At 38.8% G+C, this 18107-nt stretch overlaps 1 long non-coding RNA gene across 1 annotated transcript in view; it reads right to left on the reverse strand.

The window, feature by feature from the left end:
• The window catches only part of LOC124281335, a 39161-nt gene that overhangs the window by 15247 nt on the left and 5807 nt on the right, over window positions 1-18107 (reverse strand). The window contains exon 2 of the long non-coding RNA XR_006899905.1: window positions 6472-6631. This is a non-coding gene — a long non-coding RNA (uncharacterized LOC124281335). The remainder of the gene's footprint in view (window positions 1-6471; window positions 6632-18107) is intronic.

Raw genomic sequence — 18107 nt, forward strand, 5'->3', positions numbered from 1 at the left:
ATATGTCAAACAAGATATGACATGGTTACAGACAAAACCTGACATATATTAATGTTCCAATGAAATCAGGTTTCACTCCTTGTCATCAGAAAAAAGGAACACCAATGTAAAGGTGAATACAATGTATTACCTACGTCCTTCTCGCTTCCTAACACCATCAACACCTAACATCAGGGCTGGTTATTGATACAGGTGAGGTGAAATTGGGTTTAACGTCGTGCTTGAGAATATTTCGCTCATATGACGACGTGCATGCATGTGTATGTGTATGTGCGGCTGCTTGTACTAGTCCAGACTTTAAGAAGCTGGTTTATAGTGCTAGCCAACTGAGATACCATGCCGCAGTGAAACAGTAATACCCCACTCAGACACATTAGACTGACTCCGAGCCGACCAGTCCTCGTTGTACCCGTTAATGCCAAGCGCCAGGCAGGGACCAACAAGTACCATATTTTAACGTCTTTTGGTATGACGCGGTCGGGGATCGAACCAACGACCTTCCACTCTCCGGGCGGACGCTCTAACCACTACACCACGGAGGCGGTGGCTATTGATATAAATCATAGGGATTGATAATCATTAACTAAGTATCAATTGATTATCAGAGAAGTAACTTTGAGCAAAAATGACAAAAGTCTGAAAGAAATCAACATATTTCACTGGTGAGTGGAAACACATTTATGTATGGATTATGAAAAAAACAGTGTCCAGGGCCCCGTTCCTCACAGCGATCGCAGCGCTACGACTGTCGTAAGTCTGTGTTAAAGTATGGGAGTTACGGTCATCCTAGTGCTACGACGTCGTAAGTCTATGTTAAAGTATGGGAGTTACGATCGTTTTAGCGCTACAACTGTCGTAAGTCTATGTTAAAGTATGGGAGTTACGATCGTCTTAGCGCTACAACTGTCGTAAGTCTATGTTAAAGTATGGGAGTTACGATCATCTTAGCGTTACGACTGTCGTAAGTCTATGTTAAAGTATGGGAGTTACGATCATCTTAGCGCTACAACTGTCGTAAGTCTATGTTAAAGTATGGGAGTTACTATTATCTTAGCGCTACGACTGTCGTAAGTCTATGTTAAAGTATGGGAGTTACGATCGTCTTAGCGCTACGACTGTCGTAAGTCTATGTTAAAGTATGGGAGTTACGATCGTCTTAGCACTACGACTGTCGTAAGTCTATGTTAAAGTATGGGAGTTACGATCGTCTTAGCGCTACAATCGCTTTGAGGAACGGGGCCCTGAACATAAAGTAAAAGCAGTCCATACACAAGGACAATAGCTTTCTGAATTGTGTGAGTCAATCAACTCTATATTTTATTGTTTATCTACGATTTTATCGAGACACAATTTACATATTGATAATCATTTATAATTCTTCCTATTAAGGTAATTTTTGACTATCAAACCATTTAGCCAGTCCTACCTAACATCATTGTCCCAAAATACCATCAGATGAATATGATCACAACATGTCTTACTTCACTTGATTATATTCACGAAATACAGAATATAACCCTACTAAACTTCATTGATTCATTTAAATCAATATTTAATTTATACAATGCTTCTTTTAAAAAAATGAATTCAAATAAACATCTCATTTTTACTTTCTTGTGGTGGTACAATCTAATATTATCTTGCTGACCATATCAGGTTGGTGTATAACATGTTAAGTGCTATCAACGCCTGGGTGAGGTTGTTCATCACACTTGAAACTGATCCTGTCAGTGTTATTGATGAGCTTGTACATTTCGCCTGTCACAGGTGGATGAGTGAGTGAGTGAAAGGTGTAATAGCTGTACCCAAATGTGAGTGAGTAAAGGACAATAGTTTTATATAAATTCAATATCTTTTCAAAATGTTCATCCAGCAGTGTGTGGGTACCTGGTGGGATGAGATGGTCATGTGACTGTTAACCTTCTAATGCCTCACAGGCAGCTTGGGTTGTTGCCCAGCTGAAAAGGCACCATGGTTGACCATGGTCAACCATGGCTTACCACGGTAAACCATGGTATTACCATGGTTTACCATGCTAAACCGTGGTCACTAACTTTTCTCCCCATGGTAGACCATGGTAGACCATGGTCACCATGGTAGACCACAGCAGACCATGGTCATTATAGACCATGGTCACCAGAAACCATGGTAGACCATGGTCACCAACATTTCTCCCCATGGTATACCATGGTGACCATGGTCATTCTAGACCATGGTCACCAGAAACCAGGGTAGACCATGGTCATCTTAAACAAAACTATGGTAGACCATGGTGTTGTTCTCATACAAAGTAATGGTTGACCATGGTCATCACAGACAAATCTATGGTAGACCATGGTCATGACAGACCAATTTTACATTTCAAACTGTAATAAATAAAAAAATTAAAATTGAAATCCTGTCTGTTTCATGACATTGTGTTTCATTTATGAATAACAAAATAGCGGAGCATTCAATGAAGTGTTACACAGGCATTATACTAATAGCATTACAAAGGACGTGTGTAAAACATCTCAGATGAAAAATGTTTTTCCTGAGTTAGTTTGCCTTTAATGAATATTCATGACAGATACCTTACAGATCCTTGTTTTACGCCTGTGTGCATTGAAAACTAAAATTTAACACTTCACTCGGTGAGAGACAAGTTAAAATGAAGTGTGTTTTAATGAAAATACAAGAACACAATGTCATAAAAACAATTATCAACGGAACAGTTCACGTAATTTAACTTTTCTCATTGTTGCTACAGAAACACACAAACAAATAAGGAACAAAGGACGTCTTATACACTTGAAAATCAAAACAAAATTAACCCTCCGTACATTTGAAAATAAAATAATTTTGCCTGTCCCCTTTGCTAAAGTTGTCCATTAAACTGTGTAAACCCCGTCTCTCGTGGTCTTACTAGTTTTTGTGCCTGGTTGCCTTTAGTTTTTGATTTTTCCAAAAATACAGCAACAACATAAACAATGCACGACAGAAGGCGAAACAATATTCTGTGCCTAACACGATCCGCTTTAGAAACATAGACAGTTCTGCGGTAAAACTTACCTTCTGTCAATAACAGCGCGAACCAATTAGTGCTGGAAGATTTTAATTCTCTTTCTTTTCATATTTACTCCATGAAATAAAATTTGAAAGTACAATGTCAAAATCGTCTCATTTCATTGAATTTCTCCCGTGGAGTGATCACGATCGGCAAACGTGCCTAAAACTTGTTATAAGTACGCCTTTCGCAATGTTAATGGTGAAGCTCCCGATTTTAGAACACATTTCACTGTCACTTCCTGTTCAGCACTTGCAATATGACCCGAAGAGATTACATCAAAGTAGATTAATGAAATTTAAATTATTGCCGGGATATGTGCAAAAACTATTCTTCCACGCTATGATCGACGAATAAACGGTACACTGAATATCTTTTTTCGATTCCCGCCGCTGACAATATTATTGTTTATGAATTCTAATTTTGATGTTGATGCCTTGATATTGTAATTTTGCCTTTATTTGTTAATAAGATGAGAAATTATCCACTGTTGACTACGAGTGTTGTTATGAAGTACCTCGATCGCGTGATTGCAACACGGCCACGCCTCTTCGCGGCTTACGTAATCTTATTATTAACTTCAAAAACGGATAGCACTAATCATACAGCCTTTTACATACATAGTTACGATACATCCCTGGTCGCACTAATTAATTTTTCTTTTCTAAAAAATATGTTTCAACTTCCAACTCGCGCCATTCCGGGACAAGCCGAATGGAGATAGTACGATACGGAGACACGCCGATCGCTTTCCCGCCAAGACTAATCGATGCCATAGCTGCTACTTGTCACGTAGACATTTGTGAGCGCAAAACCAGTGATAGCGCCAAAACACAACTTTGTCAACACTGGCAATAGACTACAACGATCCAAGCTTAAGAATATCCCTAATATATTAGCAATGACGGATTTCGAGGATAATCCAGCGATGGATATGTCAAGAACTCATGATAAAGGAATAGACTAGATTTAGTGCCGATGGATACATCTCAAGTTGAATTCCAGTGGACATAAGCATGAGCGTAAGTAAAAACAGCAATATTGAAATTATTTTGAGTGCAGATGTATTGAAATTGTTTTGATGTTGGGAATACGCACATACTTAACGTATGTGACGTGGTAAGCAACAGTTTTTGAGGAGAATGACGGAAAGACGATATAAGATATAGCAGTGTTCATTTTATATACAATGTACTTCCCTCAAACGGAAAGTCAGTGTTAATTTGGGTTTTGTGCAATATGTTCTACATATCTATGTTAACACACGACCAATATCTAACGGTACTTTTTAAAAAAAACAAACCGTTATGACTTTTTTTAGTTAAGTTATCAGTGATCGAATGGTGTCAAAGTTCACGGGGCTTGTAGAGGTCAGCCTGAAAGATTCAGTTTGTTTGCTTAGATTACACAGACAGCAAAATAAATTCAAAGGGTCATAAAAAAGGGAGATAATTGCTACAGGCACGTTTATGGATATTTCATTTTCTTTTCTATCGTATTTGTATTCAGTTTTGGAATAACTACTGACTGTAAACCAAAAATGACAGTGCCAAAACGTTTAGCTATTCACTTAACGTGGAAATAGCTTCACTTACAGTAAGATACGTTTTTCTATGTTATGATATGTTGATTATTATAAATAATGGGAAATGTAAATATTTCAGAATATTATATTTGGTCATGAATGTAGACTAGTGATTTAGAAGCCAATTTTGTGTTTTAATTTCTAATACATGTTGTGTTACTTGGCATAGACTCTTCATATTACAAAAATAATTTAAAGTCATCTGCCATCAGTGTAAAGAAATTATTTTGAATAATATAATTAGAGTCTGGTGAAAAATATTTGCAATATGTTAAAAATACATAACATTTTGAGCAACTGTAAATATATATTTAAAAATCAACAACAACACTTTTTTGATATTTGCTTAAGACTGTTTGAAATAGAATGATTGTGATTAAATGTTGGTGTGTTTTTCAGATTTCCACTGGACGATTCTGAAGAAATGGTCCTAATGTTGAAACACTGAAGATAAAGTTCTACAAGATGAGTTTATTCCTGTGCCGGAGCGTTTGCTCTTCACACTGAAGACTTGGGTTCGATTCCTCACATGGGTACAATGTGTGTAGCCCCTTAGGTGTCCCTCGGCGTGATATTGCTGGAACATTGCTAAAAGTGGTGTAAAACTAAACTCACTCACTCAATATCCCTGAACCAACGTGGACATTTTCGGGGGGATGTCACCACTGCTCTTTCCGAAGGTTCTTCAGACTTGTGTATATCCTGTTTCTTCTGAGAGAAATTGTGATGCCCCTTGTACAACTTCCAGGTAGATGATTTTGGGCCCTGTTGTAATTTCTCTGTTGGTTGTGACTCTCATTTATTATGTCTACTTCTAAACCATATAGACTAAAGTGATTACTCTTTCTGAAATTGTATATTACTGCATGAAATGGTGTTCTGAATTGGTTAATTTTCCTGGATATAGACTGACATCCAAGCTGCCCTAAAGATGTTTTTAGAATAAAATAATAGATAAGAATATCCTCTGAAAAATGATGAACATGTCCACATGCCATTTGTCCCTAGCAGCATTACTGGATATGTAATTCTAGTTTGCTTTAGACTTGTACTTGTTGCACAGCATATCCCTCAATCCCTGTGAGTTTCCCAACAACTGTCCTCAAGTTGTCTTTCATTTAAATCTGTCAGTGTCAGCAATAAAATGTGTCTTCATAATTTGAACAGTTTGTTTTCAGTGCATGAGTTTGTTTAATGTTAATTCTTCAATACCCAATATTCTAATTGATCTCTATGCCATGGTGTATGTGACTACAATGTATATATTGTGGTATGGCGCGGTTGGTTTCTTACCATAGTCTAAATAATGGTATTCTAATGGTAAACTGTTGTGCCATCTACCGAACAGGGTATACTGACCATGGTCTCAGTTTTTTTCAGTAGTACACCATGGTACACCATGGTCTCTTTTTACCATGGTAATCCATGGTAGACCATGGTATACCATGGTTGACCATGGTACACCATGGTCTCTTTTTACCATGGTAGACCATGGTCTTATCTTACCATGGTAAACTGTGGTGCCATTTACCGCGACGTGGTTAAACCATGATAGACCATGGTCTTTTTTTACCATGGTAGACCATGGTATACCATGGTCTCTTTTGACCATGGTACACCATGGTCTTTTTTTCACCATGGTAGACCATGGTCTCTTTTGACCATGGTAAACTGTGGTGCCATTTACCGGATGTGGTAAGCCATGATACACCATGGTCAACCATGGTCTGTGAACCATGGTCTACCATGGTATACCATGGTATACCATGGTCTTTTCCTGCTCATTTCAGCTATAGATAACCTACATACACAGAAGAAAATCACAAAAACAAGGATTTACCTTTGTGCCAGTTCCATCATTAATACACATTAATCAACAGTGAACTCCTGGTCAGGGGTGATTCGTCAGTATAAACATCTACCTGGACAGGTGTTATGGCCAGAGTTACATTGTGACCATCACCTCGGACTCACGGAGGTACTAATGTCCTGTCAGAGCCCTGTCCAAATCAAGTATATTTTATCTGTACAGGAAATGAGACATCATTAATCTATATAAAACTGAGAACAACCACGGACGACTTTCAAAATAAACAATGGAAGCAACAATACAAAAACTCCATATTTTCCTCCAAGTCGTAGGTACGTTAAAGTGAAGCATTCTTTGTCTACATGCTGAGACAATTAACAACTCATTGACATAAAAGTTTTCATAACTTGAAAAACAATATTTTTTTCTAAAACTTTCATTTCATTGGAAATTTATATCAAAATAATAAATGGCAAGAGTCTAGAAAGTGGTAAACTGTGATAAAAAGCAATGGACTGCCAGGTTATGGCCATGTACCCCTTTACCATGACAGAAACATATGGCTTTGGATTCAGATCTATAACAGATTCTGTTCACATTATACTGAGGCTATTGACAAACACAAGGCAGATACAATAGTGTCACATTGACATATTTCACCCAAATACTCTCTGTAGTTAATGGAGCAGTGGGGTAGCCAAGTGGTTAAAGTGTTCGCCCGTCATGCCAAAGACCCGGGTTTGATTCCCAAAATGGGTACAATGTGTTTACCCCATTGATGGTGTCCCCTGTTGTGATATTGCTGGAATATTGCTAAAATTGACATAAAACAAAACTCACTATTAAAAACACAATATTTCAAGTCTGTTTCATGTGTCAATACAATCTGCAAAATGTACAACCTGAAGCAACAAGGACCTTCCAGTACCTATGCATGTGCATATTGGGTGGACATAGTCTACCACATATTTTGAATGGACTTTGTTTTAGGTTGTATATGGTCAGAAAAGTCACGATTACTTTTACACATGGCGTTTGTTTTCAGTTTGAAATCCTAAAGCAACCCCACATGCAAAAATAACCCTGACTTTTTGTACCAAATCCTACACATATAACTCATAATAACGCAACTCAGGAGTATTCGTCCCACAAGACAGTGGCCTGTAAAATATTGAACCTGGTCCATCCAATCAAGTGAATAATATTATGGGTAATAATCCCAGCCAACAAGGTACAACACTCAACCAAAGTTTGGATCACTCTTTAGGAGGGCACCAACCAATAACTGGTATCACAAATGTCCTGTCGTCATACACTGTATTGCAATAATTCCTCATACATTAACTCAAATCTATTAAACTGGTTTGAGCTGTTGTTCTTTCCCACTGATGAAGGAATATGTCTCCAGCATGTGTTGAGTTTCAAGTATCGCATAAGAATTTTACCATCGAGACATGTACTGTAATTAAAATATATCGCTACAACCCAATTGAGGACAGTTCTAAACATCCTTAGAAAAAGTGAAAGAACACATGATGTTTCCTTTGACAAAAATGGACCAGTGTAAATTTCGCTGAAGGGGTCGTTGTCGGCACGGGTACTACAGATATGTACCCCAGGTACGTTTCTGTATACAGAAACGTACCTTGGCCATAATGAAAATACAGAAACGTACCCTAGGACGATTCCATTCCCATTGTGTCGTATTCTTTACCGGAACTGTCATACTGTTGTATTAGATACATTTGATTGTGTTATGCAAGTAATGAGAATACACAGTAACGGATATTTCGCGATGCACATGAATACCACTCGGAATCAGTTGAATGAGAACAACTACATATGGTTTCGGTTTTTTGGATTGCGGAATATGGACTCATCCGCCTTTTAGGGTACCGGGTATGTTTCTGTATTTTGTCTTTGTTTAGGGTACATATCTGTATACAGAAAAGTACCTGGGGTACATATCTGTAGTACCTGTGCCGACAATGACCCCTTCAGTGTAAATTTCGCACACTGCAAATTGAAACCGTATGTAGTTGTTCCCGTTCAACAGATTGTGAATGGTGTTGTGCATCCCGAAATAACCGTTATTGTATGTGTTCATTTTTATATAACGCAATCAAATGCACCTAATACAAGAGTATGACAGTTCTAAACGAAACATCAAAATGCAGAATGGACTTGTCCTTGACTTGGACAATGATCCCTTCAGCCTTATTTGGAGTAGTATATTTGCAACTGTTCTAGTTCCATTTCCAAACCCATCCAATTATCATTGCTTCACTTCATCACCCCTATCAATGGCTGCCCAAGTCAAGCATGTCTTGACAATAATTATAAGGACCTGATGATGTATGCAGCCCACTGAGGTGGCCCTAATCTTGTCTATGGTGACCATTGCCCAAATCAAGATGACCGAAGCTGATATGGCCAGGACTGTTCCATATAAACGTCAGTCTGGATCATCATTAGCCGTCAGCACCCACTGCCCCAGCAGGTCCTCCAGGGTTATAGCATGGCGGGGGAATTCTTACTGTGTCGCACTTCAGACCGGTAAATAATCCAGTCACTTTCTCAAACTGCGTGCCTTTCAACCAAGTTGTTGCATCCCTGCAATTCCATTCAGTTGTCTCTCTAGTCTGTCTCACAACCACAATATTTTCCCTTCAGCCCAGCCCTAGTCTGTCATAAAGACCCTGAAACAAATATACCCAATACAACCCATGCAAGTCCAGAATATGTGGCAAGTCTAGATACGAGTTTCTGTAAATGATCACTCACACACACACTCACTCACTCACTCATGTAGGTGTGAAATAATCTGAATAACTGATTATCTGTATTTCATAAAAATAAAAAAAAGCCTGAGCATATAAAAGGAAAAATACTGTATTTGAAGATGAATGTCCTTTAATCAATGCTTTTGGTTATATTTTTTCCATTTATATATCAAAAGTCTCTTTTTTCAATTAACCCAAAATCAACCTTTAATGAATTCAGGCTCCAGCATTGAGGTATATAGCCTGTTCTGACCAAACCAAACATACTCTCCTCTTTCTTGCATTAAATCAAAGAAATCCTTTTAAAAATTCACCACAGAAACTTAATCCATTATTTTTTTTTTCAACTCATTCTAATTGACATTGTTAGAAGATTTACATTATTTCAAGTAAAAAATAAGATCATCTTACCTCCTTTGCAAAGATTAAAAAATAAAACACCTCATTTTGTTCAATTTCAATTCAACCTATTAATGAACTGGAGAAGTTTCTAGCATTTTCTCACACTTTCTAAGGAAATGTCAACTTTTTCACCTGCCACTGGAACAATTGCCTTGACCTGACGTTCCCCTAGGTGGGACCCAACAGCCATTAATTGCAATTGTCATCCTAATCTCTGCTTTCACTACTACTGTACGTACAGGTAAGCTCCGGCAAAACACCTCATTAAACATCACATCTATTCTGCATTAACTCAACACACCACTGAACATTGGTAAATTCAAACTCTGCATTAATTGCAATCTCAGGTAAACCTATTTTGAATTCTGTGTAACGTTACATAAGCGGACAAAATTGAGAATTTGATCTTGAATACAAATTGACCTGACTTGATAAACATCAAATTTCACCAAACATCAATTGCAATCATTGAGGAAACATTAAACCATGAGGTGAACTCGGGAGATTTTTTATTTGGAAACCAACTTATTTCAGGAAATATCAATTGCAATTATAGACCTAGAGACCTAACTGTTATTCCGTGTTACATGATTTCGGGACAAATCGAAAACTGTCAGCAACTACTGAACAGTGTATGTAACTTGCTGTGGAGTAATCTGATGTAAGGAAAATGTACCGTCTTTAATCTTTACGCCTGGAAAGGTGAGTTTAAAGTAACACAATTATTGTAGAGGTGGTGTAGTGATTGCTGTCTCAGTTTAAGTCTTCTCACTAAACTGTAAGCTTATATAACAGTCTGTGTTTGTGTTAGTTTAATAGCTTCACCTAATCAGTTCAAAGTTTACGACTGTAATGTACAAAATAGACCCAAACTATAAATTGTGGTGAAAAGTATAAAATGCACATGATCATCAGATTTTATGGTATTGATCACGTTATGCTGTTTTGTAATAAAATGTATTGAACCTAATCTTATATTGTTGCAGATGGGTGGGGGGAGGTGGAGGGTGAGGAGGTTGAGAGAGGGTATGTCGGGTGGATGTGAGCCATAGTGAGGCTGGGTAGTAATAGGGTGGATGTGAGGGGTGGAGTGTGAGGGAGATAGTGGGTGGGGGTCAGGACGAGATGTGTGTGGATTGGTGGAAGGAATGGGTTTGGGTGTGAGGGGCGGATAGTGAGGGAGATAGTGGGTGAGGGTCAGGACGAGATGTGTGTGGATTGGTGAAAGGAATGGGTTTGGGTGTGAGGGATGGAGGGTGAGGGAGATAGTGGGTGGGGGTCAGGACGGGAGGTGTGTGTGGATTGGTGAAAGGAATGGGTTTGGGTGTGAGGGGTGGAAGGTGAGAGAGATGAAAGCTGTGGGGTAAGGACAGGTCTGAGGGGTTAAAATGTGAGGGGGATGGGTTGAGGTGTGAGGGGTGGAAGGTGAGAGAGATGGAGGGTGAGGGGGGACGATGAGGGGGAAAGGATGTGATGTGCAGGGTTGAGTGTGAGGGAGACTGAGGTTGGGAGCGTGGGTCGTGCGTGTGAGGTGACGGAGGTGGAGGGTGAGAGTGTGGAGTATGGGGAACCCACGACACAATTTCCTTGGGGCATCCAGTGAACAATTTCACTTGGGTCACATCTAACATAGATTATTTGTTCCCAAGGTATCTTTAACAAATCATTCAAAAGAAATCCCAGGTCGCCATACCATAAAGCAGTCGTAGTGCCAGGGTGATCGTAACTCCCGTACTTTAACATAGACAGACAATAGTCAGATTACTATGATCACTTGTAGAATGGGGCCCAGGCCTTTACCATCATAATGCAGAACATGTAACATTTCTAGATCAAAACTGTTGCTGCTTATGGTTCAAAACACACTGGTCATCTTCTACAACATACTAACTGATTATGTAAATGTACATTTTACATTTTACCTATATTGCCACATATATTGTAAACGTGTCTGAGGGAGCAGTCTTCCTTTACTTATTCTCAGATTTTCACCCACACTGCAATACAAAGCTTGAAAAGGAACCTGGAAAAGAATAAAGGAAAATTGTACTTTCATGTGTTCCCTTATTTGTTTCCTTCAGTATATGTAGTTCTGTTTCCAGTGTTCCAGATCTCTATCATTTACAATATTGAATAAAGATATCTCATCACAGTATAATACCTACCGAATATCTTCAACGCATACAGGATATTATACATACATTGTCACAAATACTACATGTTTTCATCATAATAAGTTCATATTTTCTTATAAAAAATGACATATTTTTGATGCTATTCCCCACACTACCATAACTTTCATCTTCAAGTTCAAAGTCAAACATTCGCCTGAACAGTTTTATCGATGATAAAATGACTCAAAATGTGATGCCAATCTTTATCCAAATCACCCTTGAACCTACAATTTGACTACTTATCAAAGAGAAAAAAAACCTTACATAATATCCTCCAAATTACAAATATCAAAGCACAATCCATGTTCAAAAGGCCACCCTGACAAGACCAAAGATCACCCAACAAACAAACAAGTCTATTCAAAAAACCGACATCATCGGACCAAAATCACAATGACTTAGACAACACCAAATTTGGGAGTCCTTCAGACCCAGAGGCCAAATCTTGGCTGTAGATAAACCAGTAGATAACAGGCAATAATTGCAGGAAGAATGGGTCTAATGTGCCCTTTAAACTTGAGCCCTCTTGTAACGCAGGCAATTACTTAGATATCTCAGTCAATCAGGGCCAGGAAGAAGGGCTTCATTTGCATATCTGGCAGCCATTCCTTAGAGAGAATCTTCTTATCTGTGAGGTTCTGGTCAAAGTCTGGGGGTGAGCAGGTTCTAGAGGGAATCTACAGTCTGCACCTCTGGGAACACTCGTGGCCATTTTCTTGAAGGAGGTCATGTTTATGACAAGAGCACTCTGATGGGAATTTAGCTCACAGATGAACCCTTCAGACCTTCAGAAGCAAGGCTTAAACGTATACTCAAAAAACAAAAGGTGATAGGATGGACTTGTATACATATCCCTGTAATCCTGACCATGTGGGATTGTTAGGCTGGTGTAAAATGGTGGTCATTTTGTAATGTGAACAAAAAACAAATAACATATAAATACATTTTGTCACATATGCCATGTGTAATGTCATTGTTCTAAGCCTCAACATCCGTCAGCACAACATGTCCAGAATTTGGAGTTGTATGTCCAGTGAAATGGAATCCGGTGACTTTCACACCAATTGGCACAATTACACTGATAAAATCACTTCAAAGAAATATTGCCAGGCAACAAAAATGAACTTTTTATGGAAATCATGTGAATATTGAGAGCTACCAACATAGCAGGACACTTGATGTCATCACTGATAATAGATTCAAGTCATCTATGTAGAAGGTTTATTTACATGTGTGGCTGCTTCCCCTAGTCGTGACCACTGTAAGTGTTATAGCGTAATCACACTGAAATACTGCATAGGTTATCACAGATATCACACTCACAGACTGTATACTGACTCTGAGTCAACCAGTCATTGTTTTATTCCCTTAGTGTCATTTGACACCCTTAATATCCTGTACGAGGCAGGTTAACTGCAAGTACCGTTATTTAACATGTTCTCATGTGACACAACTGGGGATCGATCCAACGTCCTTCCACCTCCCAAACAGACACACTGTCCCCCACAAATGTGGTTCATGATATGGTAACATTGTAATAATCCTTTCATAAAAACACATGTAGTCGACATGTACATCAAACATATGAATAAGTAAAAATTGTAAAGGTTGAGTTGAAAGACAGTTGTAGACAAGTTACTACAGCTTTGTAATATTTAAACCTCAAACAAAAGTCCATACAGCGAGTAAGGAGAGTGAGTGAGTGAGTGAGAGAGTGAGAGTGAGTGGAGGGATTATTGCATATGGGGAAATATTGAGTGAGTGAGTGAATTTGGTTTTACGCCGCTTTTAGCAATATTCCACCAATATCACGGCAGGGGACACCAGAAATGAGCTTCACACATTGTACCCATGTGGGGAATCGAACCCGGGTCTTCGGCGTGACGAGCGAACGCTTTAACCATCAGGCTACCCCACCGCCCCATATGGGAAAAACCCAGTGATGAACGAACGCTTTAACCACTAGGCTACCCAACCAACACAGGAAACAGACATAATGCATCATGAGATACTGAAGTAAAACAATGGCTAACAAGCAAATTGGACAAGTAGTCTACTTTTTTATCAGCTGACAGAAATGGTATGTAGAAATTACAGAGGTGTGCCACGTGTGTCAACAATCTGACGCTGCCAGGTAATAATTACATGCACCCCTTAGACCATGTGATATACAGATATGATCGTGTGATATACTCAAGGGATGATGTGATATACACAAATGTCAGGTTGGTTGTGATGTTGTTGTATCGTTGTCGGTTGTGTGTATCACACATGATACAGATACAATACAGCGATGTGATGACAAGATACTCATTCAATATCATCTTGACTAAAGACTGACTGACTGACTGAGTTTGGTTTTACGCCACTTTTAGCAATATTCCATCAATATCACGGCGGGGGACACCAGAAATGGGCTTCACTCATTGTACCCATGTGGGGATTCGAACCCGGGTCTTCGGCGTGACGAGCCAACGCTTTAACCACTAGACTACCCCACCGCCCCTATTGACTAAAGACAATCCATTGCATAGGAAACAGACCAGACATTACTTTATCTTTCATTTTCAAATGTACACTCTCATAAATAAATACATGCAGTAAATACCTATATATAATACAATATTGTTTATGATAAACATACAGCATACTAAGGTTACAACAAACTTTAGTTCATTATAACAATAGTCACTTATAAATATTTCAAGTGTCAGACATCTTGGATGAAGTCATGTGACCATAACATGTTGACCACAACTTGAGTGAGTGAGTGAGTTTGGTTTTACGCCGCTTTTAGCAATATTCCACCAATATATGAAATATACCAGAAATGGGCTTCACATGTGGGGAATCGAACCCAGGTCTTCAGCGTGATTAGCAAACGCTTTAACCACTAGGCTATCCCACTGCCCCCACAACTTAAGTAACTAATGTGTACGCTGTGTATTTAACATTTGCATTTTTTTATAAACATAAACATTGTCACTGACCATGTGTTCACCAGTCCCCAAAGTGAGGTTGATATATCATTTATATCCTCTTATACAGGGGTGGAAATAACTATAAAATTGCTAGTGTACTCCGGTACAGTGGCACATGTAAAATCACTTGCCCTGATAATTTTTCCACTATACCAGCTGTTTTCTTGTTGATTTTTTACATAAATAACATAATTAACATTGGAAAGTCAACTGGACACCGGTACAGTGTGATATACAAATTTGCTTGCCCGACAGAAAAAAACACTGGACTCGGGCATCGGGCAATGGGTTATTTCCACCCCTGTTATAGTGTGTTCATTGTATCCAACATCTTTTGATAAAGTATACAGTAAATGTCCAGGATTGTAAAAAACTAAAGTTCATTACATTCATCAGGCTTTACACATGTCTTCATTATAAACATAGTTTTCTGTAAGTCAAAAAGCATCTGTTGATAAGTGATTGTTCTCAATTCTACAGTATATTTATCTCACTGCCCTATTCTGCTGTAAGTATACTGCTTGAAACAGTAAGTCAGGTAGATCATAGCATGTGATTTTTTAGCAGGGGAAAGCCTCACGTCTCTTGAACAAACCAATATGAGTATGGTTGCCACATACCAAGGATCATAATGAGAGCAAACCTGGCATCCTGGGAATAGAAAGGTACACAACTATGCATAGACTAACGCTTAGTCCCTGAATATATATAACTTTGATAGTAACAAATAAACCCATTTAAATTGAAAAGGAGCCCCAGTGAGTTGGGGGATTCAACCTGGGAAATCTAGACTTGCTTCTTTTAGGGTTTAGCATTGCAGGGAGGGTTAGGCATTAGGGAACATAATGTGGTTCAGGGACTGAGATACAGACTAAACTCTGCACAGAAACTATTCCACCACCCTATCTGTGTTGCTGAGTTAGTGAGTGAAAGGAATAGATTTAACTTCTGTGGGGCAGTGTATCCCATGGATACATCACACCGTGCTCTACACGGGATAAAACACCGAGGTAATCATAATTGATTTAACCACAATTTGAAAAATGATAAGTGAATAATTTGTTTGTCACCAAATGGCATTGTAGACATTGCTGAAATAAAAAAACATGTTTGTTGCCATGACTCTGGGGAATATTTTTTCTAGCAATTGTGTAGATCGATGCTCATGCTGTTGATCACTGGATTGTCTTGTCCAGACTCAGTTATTTAAAGACCTACGCCATATAGCTGAAATACTGCTCAGTGCTGCATTAAACAACAACCACCCGAACCAAACCAAACCAATCTAGTTGTACACTGCTCAATAGAAAGTTGATAAATGTAACATATAAATTAAGATTTATTAAGGCTACTTTAATTTTGACCTTCACTTAGTATTTTATATAATTGATTGTCAGATCATCTATGTGTATCCCAAGCACAAACCTGATGATATCATAGTCATTATTTATAACTGCTCTTCCACGAAAAAATGCCCAAAATGACAAACACATAAACACAAGTAAAAATATGTCTTTATTCCACTTGTTGGTTCTCAGTGCCAGGCACAGACAGTCTGTGACCTCTGATGACAATACAGATCTTCTGTTCTGTGATTACAAGATCAAAGGGATTATGCCACCAAGTGAATGCCATGGTTCTCTCCCATCTCACAAACCCATTAAAATGCCACCAACCCCCACAAGAAACATCCAGAATTCTAAACAAGCTCAAACCCCTCCAAAACATCCCGAACAATCAGACAAACATGAAACTAAATCACCGCGGCCGGCTGAAGATCGGCCAATGACAGTCAACAACATTACAGAGGTTTAACACAGAGTACTGCACATCCCCGCCATATTTCTTGCACAGATGAAAAGGATGGGAAGTGTTATGTCAGCTATTGATGACAAACGTGGATTACCTGCCCCTTTTGTCTGCGCCCACAATGAGGCCCTTACAACTCGCTGACCCTTCACGGGTCCGAGCCCAGAGGTCCCGCACCTGTGACCTTGAGGCGGGTTCTGCCATTCACCTGCAGCCCAAGATGGCACCCATGGGAAAATCCCTGTTAAGAAAACTTGTTTGTCAGTCGGGGTAAAGAGCCTGTGAACCTCTGGGTTAAGTTAGGGGTATTCAGGTAGTAGATTGTTTCTGTTGGGTGGCAAAATGTTGGTGTTGGAAGGTCAGAAGGGATCATTCATTATTTATGGTTTGAGGGTGATGATGAAAATATTGTCTAGCAAATAGGGGGATGCTGTTATTGCAGTTATTAAAGAGGTTATGGTTAACATTGCATCATGAATTTGGGATTCAAATGAGGGACTAATCTTGTTTAGGGAGAAATTGTCCATACATTACGAAAAAGGGGATTGTCTGGTCCGGATTTGATTATATACAGACTGCCACCATATAGCTGGAATATTGCTGAGAGTGGCATTAAACAACAAACAATTACAAACATGGGGATCTAAAAGACACTGTCATATATTATGAATGAATTGCTGATCTGATTCCAAAGGTCTGAGAACAATTAATTTATGTGGAACAATGAGTCTGCAATTCCAGGTTACTTTCTACTTATTTTACATTAAAGAAGAGCACATCATAAGCTTCCATTACTGGGTCCGTTCTAACCCGGAATAACAAACAGGGTATTGTAGATGATCGTTATCATGTGGCTGTAGTGATGTAGTTCAGGCGTAAGTGAGTGAGTGAGTTTAGTTTTACGCACCGCTCAGCAATATTCCAGCTATATGGGCGGTCTGTAACTAATCGAGTCTGGACCAGAATATCCAGTGATGAACAGCATGAGCGTCAATCTACCCAATTCGGATCACGATGACATGTGTCAACCAAGTCATTGAGCCATCAGATGTAAGATAAACATGATTATATTCCAGCTATTACCTTCTTCACCTCATCCTCCTGCAATAGTTGAAGAATAATTGAAAGAATTTTGGTTTGGGCCTATTTTTCAAAGAGAATGGTATTTTTTCAGTGTCGAGGTGACTGATATGGAATGTAATGTCATGCTTGAGATTATTTCACTTATATGATAACATGCGTACATGTCCTTGTAAGGACACACTTATGATGTTTTTACAGTGTTAGCTCAATGAGATACCATGCAATATTTCAACATGGATACCCACAATAAAGGTCTGGGTTAGAATTGATCTTCAGTAACCCATGCTTGTCATAAAAGTGACTAACAGAGATCGGGTGGTCAAGTATATCCTAATTGCATAGATCGATGCTCATGCTGTTGATCATTGGGTTGTCTGGTCCAGACTTGATTATTTACAGACCGCCGCCATATAGCTGAGTATGCATTAAACAAC

This window comes from Haliotis rubra, unplaced genomic scaffold, assembly GCF_003918875.1.
Source record: "Haliotis rubra isolate DU_JTF1 unplaced genomic scaffold, ASM391887v1 Scf282, whole genome shotgun sequence".
Classification (NCBI taxonomy): domain Eukaryota; kingdom Metazoa; phylum Mollusca; class Gastropoda; order Lepetellida; family Haliotidae; genus Haliotis; species Haliotis rubra.